Below are 7,500 nucleotides of genomic sequence, written 5' to 3' on the forward strand. Positions count from 1 at the left end.
GGCCCGAAAAAGAAAAACTTTCACCATCATTCACTCCATCACTGTCTTGCCAGAAGGGTGCTTTACACTACAGTTTTTAAACTGCAACATTAACACCCCTAACAACCATAGTAGGTTGGTAGACAGCAACCACCCAGGGAAGTACTACCGTCCTGCCAGATGACTGTGAAACAGAAACCTGTAACTGTTTTGCATGATGGTAGGATTGCTGGTTTCTTTTTCTGTCTCATAAACACGCTAGATAAAAGGGATATCTTGCTACTCCTACTTACACTTTGGTCACACTTGACAGACACGCATATGCATATATATATATACATACATCTAGGTTTTTCTCCTTTTTCTAAAAAGCTCTTGTTCTTCTGTATTTCTTCTATTGTCCATGGGGAAGTGGAAAAGAATCTTTCCTCCGTAAGCCATGCGTGTCGTATGAGGCGACTAAAATGCCGGGAGCAATGGGCTAGTAACCCCTTCTCCTGTAGACACTTACTAAAAAAGAGAAGAAGAAAAAATGAAAAAATATATATCTTAAAACGTATAAGGGAAATTTTTTAGAAAAGACTTAATTTTAAACTTCTTGCTAAATGACCAATATATACATACATATATATATATATATATATATATATATATATATATATATATATATATATATATATATATATATATATATATATATATATATATATATATATATATATATATAATGGAGTCTAGGTAAACATGGTGGTCCTGTTGCAGTAGTAACTCGTTATGAAATTAACGTAATTACATCTTAGCAAGGAAAAAAGGGGAAAAACTGGAACCATGAATTTAAATTGAAGGTGATGGGTTTTACATGAATCATTACAAAAGCAGATCTAGTAAATTATGAATCAATTAACACAAGAGAAAGTCTGTAACCATGGCATTAATGTAGACGAGTGGACGGAGGACGGAGCCTGCAGGGCGGCTCCTGATGTAGAGTCATACACGATCACTCCGTCCTCATGGTAAGCGTCTGGTTACCAACGTTTGCAACGGTACAGGTGGGGACCGAACTCGCGTCAAGTAAGTCTGGCCTGGAGTTTCACGACTCACTTGCTGCGAGTTCAATCCACACCCGTACCGTGGTTTGTTTACAATCATTACGATTTCGTGTTAGTTTGTAACGGACCCCGCAGTGTATACTGTGGGATCACCACAGATCATGTACCTTCAGATTACATAAATATATATACATACATATTTATGAATGATGTACGATTTTATATGCTCGCGAGAACTTGACGTAAATATATGTTTATTTACGTCGCAACGAAATTTAATCTAACCTAAATTTTCCTAACTTCACCTAACTTAGCATATCCGAACCTAAATTTACTTAACCTAACTTTATCCTATCCTAGCCTAACCTAATTTAACCTATCCTATCCTAACTTATCCAGAGGAGGAACCAATAGATCTGGGAGGTCACTCAGGAAGATGTCTTAGTTCATCCAGAACACGAATTGACATGTGCTGGGAAAAGGACGCTCTTACCATGAGGACAGGATTGATAGATCAGCGTCTCTATCCAGGATGGCTTGATCAGCGCCTCTATCCAGGATGGCTTGATCACCGCCTCTATCCAGGATGGCTTGATCAGCGCCTCTATCCAGGATGGCTTGATCAGCGCCTCTATCCAGGATGGCTTGATCACCGCCTCTATCCAGGATGGCTTGATCACCGCCTCTATCCAGGATGGCTTGATCAGCGCGTTTATCCAGGATGGCTTGATCACCGCCTCTATCCAGGATGGCTTGATCACCGTCTCTATCCAGGATGGCTTGATCACCGCCTCTATCCAGGATGGCTTGATCACCGCCTCTATCCAGGATGGCTTGATCACCGCCTCTATCCAGGATGGCTTGATCAGCGCGTTTATCCAGGATGGCTTGATCACCGTCTCTATCCAGGATGGCTTGATCACCGCCTCTATCCAGGATGGCTTGATCACCGCTTCTATCCAGGATGGCTTGATCACCGCTTCTATCCAGGATGGCTTGATCACCGCCTCTATCCAGGATGGCTTGATCACCGCCTCTATCCAGGATGGCTTGATCACCGCCTCTATCCAGGATGGCTTGATCACCGCCTCTATCCAGGATGGCTTGATCACCGCCTCTATCCAGGATGGCTTGATCACCGCCTCTATCCAGGATGGCTTGATCACCGCCTCTATCCAGGATGGCTTGATCAGCGCGTTTATCCAGGGCCAGTAATACCATCTTGCACTCAGTCCACAATCTATGTTAATTTTAACCTCTAAATATAAAGTTTAACTGATTAAAAAGGCCTATTGGCCCTATTTACAAAAAAAAAAAGAAATCCTGAAATTATGACAGTTCTCGAAAAAATATATGCATAAAAAGCCTATGTTATCTTTGAATGTTTATGTTAAACCTGTCTCTCTCTTATGTTTAAAATATTATCAATGTTTCTTATTTTAAAGGGGATTTCAAAACAATGTGAAACACACACACAGACATCGGCTTTAAAAATGCGATACAAAACTGTAAATTTTTTAATACGTATTTTTGCATTTTAAATGTTCCTAAAGAAGACTTCGTACTGACAAAAAAAAATGTTTTCATGAGGTTACAGAAATGTTGTATGAGGTTACAGAAGTGTATATTTTTGTTAAATATCCATTTTGAAGCCCAGGATACAGCAGTGCACACTGCCCACTGTAGCATTATGGTTGGATACAGCAGTGCACACTGCCCACTGTAGCATTATGGCTGGATACAGCAGTGTACACTGCCCACTGTAGCATTATGGCTGGATACAGCAGTGTACACTGCCCACTGTAGCATTATGGCTGGATACAGCAGTGTACACTGCCCACTGTAGCATTATGGCTGGATACAGCAGTGCATCGCTCATACTAATGGAGAAGATACAGGGGGCAGACCAAGCTATCATTGGGACAACGTTTCGCCCTGTATAGAGCTTTATCAAATTATGTTTCGCTTTATGGAAAACTTTATCAAGTCGATAAAAAAAAGCTCTACACAGAGAGAAACTTGACTTCATAAAGCTCTAAAGAGGGAAACATGCTTTGACAAAGCTCCACAAAGAACGAAGCGTGACTCGACAAAGTTCTAAACAAAACGAAACATGCCTCGACGAAGCTCTACAAAGAGCGAAACATTACTTGATAAAACTCTATACAGCCAAACCTGACTTCATAAACCTTTACAAAAAGCGAAACAGGGCTAGACAAAGCTCTATACAAAGCGAAATATGCCTTGACAAAGCTCTACACAGAGCGAACCGTTGTCCTAATAAAAACCAGCTCTGAGTGCCTGCTGTTCGGCTCTATGGGTCATAGAAGCAGTGCAGACCTTTTCCAATACTCTATATGATGATTTCCACTCTCATTTGAAAATCAAAAATAAAAGCTGGTCTAAACACGGTGTTTTATTTGGCTTTTGTCTGTGTTTTTATTAATATTTTTTTTGAGCTTGTGTGCTGACGTAGCGAAGATGGTTGCGGTCAGTGAAGAGGCCGGGCCAGGAACTGAGACTCGACACCTGCAACCACAATCAGGTAAGGTTCTACCTCCTGTACTGCTACTGGCAATACAACTGTTACTGTAACAACAACCACCTCCCTGCTACTCTCCCTGCCTCCCTGCCACTCTCCCTGCTACTCTCCCTATTACTACTACTACTACTACTACTACTACTACTACTACTGCTGCTGCTGCTGCTACTAATAATGTTACTATTACTGCTGCTTCTACTACTATTACTAATACTACCACTACTGTTACTAATACTACTACTATTACTACTACTATTATCAGTACTACTATTACCAGTACTATTATTACTAGTACTACTACTACTAAAACTACTGTTGCTGCTGTCACTACTACTAATACTAGTGCTACTACTACCAGTAGGCCTGCTGCAATGTTCCTCTTTTCTTATGTTCTTATGTACTATTGCTACTACCTCTACTACTACTACTACTACTACTACTACTACTACTTTCACGGTGGGTTTGAGAAAGAAAATGGGAGCTAATTATTATGACGGATTTGATAAAAAAAATGGAAGTGAGGGTAGAACATCTATATAATAGTCACTAATTTATATCAGGAACTAGGAATATAAACAACACATATAAGTAATTCATTTCAGCTGCCAACAAATGCAACAAGTTATAAGACATATACAATAAGCTATAACAGAAAAACTGTCAAAATTAGTTTGATTATAATCTGGTCCCCAATTGTTTATATTATAACAGATATGAGGCACACTAAGTTACCTTTTCTAGAAATAGAGTAATCGTACTCTAATAATCTCACTCGCAGGTTATATTCTTTAAGAATTTAGATCTAAGGCAAGAATCAACATAATTTTCCTTCCTATACCACCCACCTAGCGTTACTCCACTACAATCTTATGTTAGATACCTATCCCTTAGCCTGCAGCTACAGTAATGTGTTCCTTGTGATTGTCTGATGCTTACCTGACCTTCCTGCATCTCCAGGACTCACACTTATACCGCTGTTTCCTCCTAGGCGGAGATAAATAAGTGATCAAAACACAGAAAAAAGTAGCACATCCCCTCCGGTTGCTGTCTCGAGTCACACTGCTCCTGAGTGTCTGCTACACTCTCCCTACATCTTAACCTATTTATTTTTTTAGATAATACTAAACCAGCTTAATTACTAGCTCTCTAACCATTGTTATAATAACAAGCATAGTTTTAGTATCATTAATATATATAAGTATAAACTAAACTTTTAAAAAAAATTTAATAAAATATATTTTTGTCTCCAAAAAGTTTATGCCCACATTACAAAACAACATAAATATCTCTGTAATCTTGCCTTATTGCAACCTCAATTTTATTGAAAACCACACTACGAGAATCAAAGAATCCTACTAGCTTATGATCCTTTTCCCAATACAGATACAAATCTCAAAAATAGCTAAGCAAAACAATGTGACACTTCCCGCTGACAAACTTTATACACCCATCATTTAAAACCTCAAATTTTTCATAAAAATAATAACTCTACAGTCACCATTATGCTGTAGCAACCCTCTCTGATCTCTATAGCATAACCTAGTCAAAAATAATATGATCTTATAGTCCCTTCCTATGAATATTAATGTAATTATAAAATGTAAACAAACTGGGCCACAGAAACTTGGCAGCCTAGCTAATATATACCAGATGCTCCTCATACTAATACAGCTGTATAGATAATTTATTGCCATACTCTAAAGTATATTGTGGTACTATTACTATTAGTACTACTACTACTACCGATAATAATAATAATACCAATAATAATAATAATAATAATAATAATAATAATAATAATAATAATAATAATAATAATAATAATAATCACAATAATAATAATAATAATAATAATAATAATAATAATAATAATAATAATAATAATAATAATAATAATAATAATAATAATAATAATAATAATAAAAGCAATCAAAATAATAATAATAATAATAATAATAATAATAATAGCGCAGACTATTGTGTTGGGAGAGTTGGCTGGTAGGTCTGAGTCATCAGATGATCCACGAGACTCTGCTGAATTGTGTTGCGTCAAGCATTATTAAATTTTGTTGCGTCAGATAGTGTCGAGTTGTGTTGCGTCAAGCATTACTGAATTGTGATATGTCAAATATTGCTGAATTGTGTTGCGTCAAGCATTATTGAATTGTGTTGCGTCAGGTATTGCTGAATTGTGTTGTGTCGAGTAGTGCTGAAGTTTGCCGCATCAGGTACTGTGAACTGTGCTGCGTCGAATACATAGTGTTGAATCGTACTTCCGCCAAGTAGTGTTAAATTGCGCTGCGTCGGGTACTGAGGACCGTCGGGTACTGCGGACCGTCGGGTACTGCGGACCGTCGGGTACTGCGGATCGTCGGGTACTGCGGACCGTCGGGTACTGCGGACCGTCGGGTACTGCGGACCGTCGGGTACTGCGGACCGTCGGGTACTGCGGACCGTCGGGTACTGCGGACCGTCGGGTACTGCGGACCGTCTTCGCCATCGGGGCTTGTGTTGCGAGTACTACTCAGGTGCAGGAGCCTCAGGAACGTCACCAACTAACTGGAGAAAAACTACGTAGGTGCAGCCTTGCCTCAGAGAGCATAATTAACAAGTGGTGTACGTGCAGGTCTGGGTTTCAGGCTCGTAAGTGGTTTTTCAGCAGTGTGTATGTTCACTGTATATACTCTGAGGCGTACCTCAGTCTATATGCTCTGAGAGATGCACATTTGGGTGTATATTCTTTGGGTTTTAAAGGTAATTAATGACGTAATTAAAGAACGGCTATTTATAAGTAGTTAGTTACTGGACAGAGGCCTCTAGACATGAAGACTCACGGAGTTTTGAGAGCGAAACAGCCCTCAATGAGAGCTCTGGGAACGATAGAGCGCTTTTTGAGAGTTCTGAACTCTCAGAACGCTTCTTGAGAATTCTGAGAGTTCGGAGAGCGATAGGGCGCTCATTGAGAGTTCTGGGAGCGGCTGAGTGCTCTTTGAGAGTTCTGAGAACGATAGAGTGCTCATTGAAGTTCTGAGAGCAATAGAGTGCTCACTGAGACGTCTGAGAGCGATAGAGAACCTTCCTGACTAATGTAATGGAAGGGAAAAAAACTTACTGGGGAGAAACAGAACTTTCAGGAATGAAAATTAAAGAAGTTTTACAATCCTTCGTAAGCTGCGTAAATTGTGAGGTGGGAGAGGATTATGAGAGAGAGAGAGAGACAGAGAGAGAGAGAGAGAGAGAGAGAGAGAGAGAGAGAGAGAGAGAGAGAGAGAGAGAGAGTAAGGTAAGGTGATGAGCTTACAAATTGGATTCAGTCATCAAGTCTTGAGGTTATGTGTGTCCTTACTCTCTCTCCTGCTGCTGCCAGATTTCCCTTGTTTAGTGTTGTTTTTACTGCTCAGACACGGGGTGAATAGCGTGTGTAAGAGCGTGTATGTAGCAGCGTGTGTGTACCAGGAGCGTGTGTGTAGCAACGTGTGTGTACCAGGAGCGTGTGTCTAGCAGCGTGTGTGTACCAGGAGTGCGTAGCAAACGTCAGTGTACGTGCTAAAGGAGTGTTGCTTAGCATTGTTTTGGAGGAGATGGGCTTTCTCTCTTTCCTTCATTCCTCTCTTTCTCGCTTTCTCTCTCTCTCTCTCACACACACACACTCACCATCATGGAGGTAAGAAGGACCATAAATATTTCTTCTTTGTGTGGTCTTGATTTATCCTAATTGGTCTACTTCTTCTATCCTCTCTCCCTCTGAACATCTCCAATTATCCAAGACACTCCATCTGTCTCTCCAGCGTCAACACACACACACACACACACACACACACACACACACACACACACACACACACACACACACACACACACAAACACACACACACACACACACACACACACACACACACACACACACACACACACAACACACACACACAC

This window comes from Cherax quadricarinatus, chromosome 54, assembly GCF_038502225.1.
Source record: "Cherax quadricarinatus isolate ZL_2023a chromosome 54, ASM3850222v1, whole genome shotgun sequence".
Taxonomy (NCBI): Eukaryota; Metazoa; Arthropoda; class Malacostraca; order Decapoda; family Parastacidae; genus Cherax; species Cherax quadricarinatus.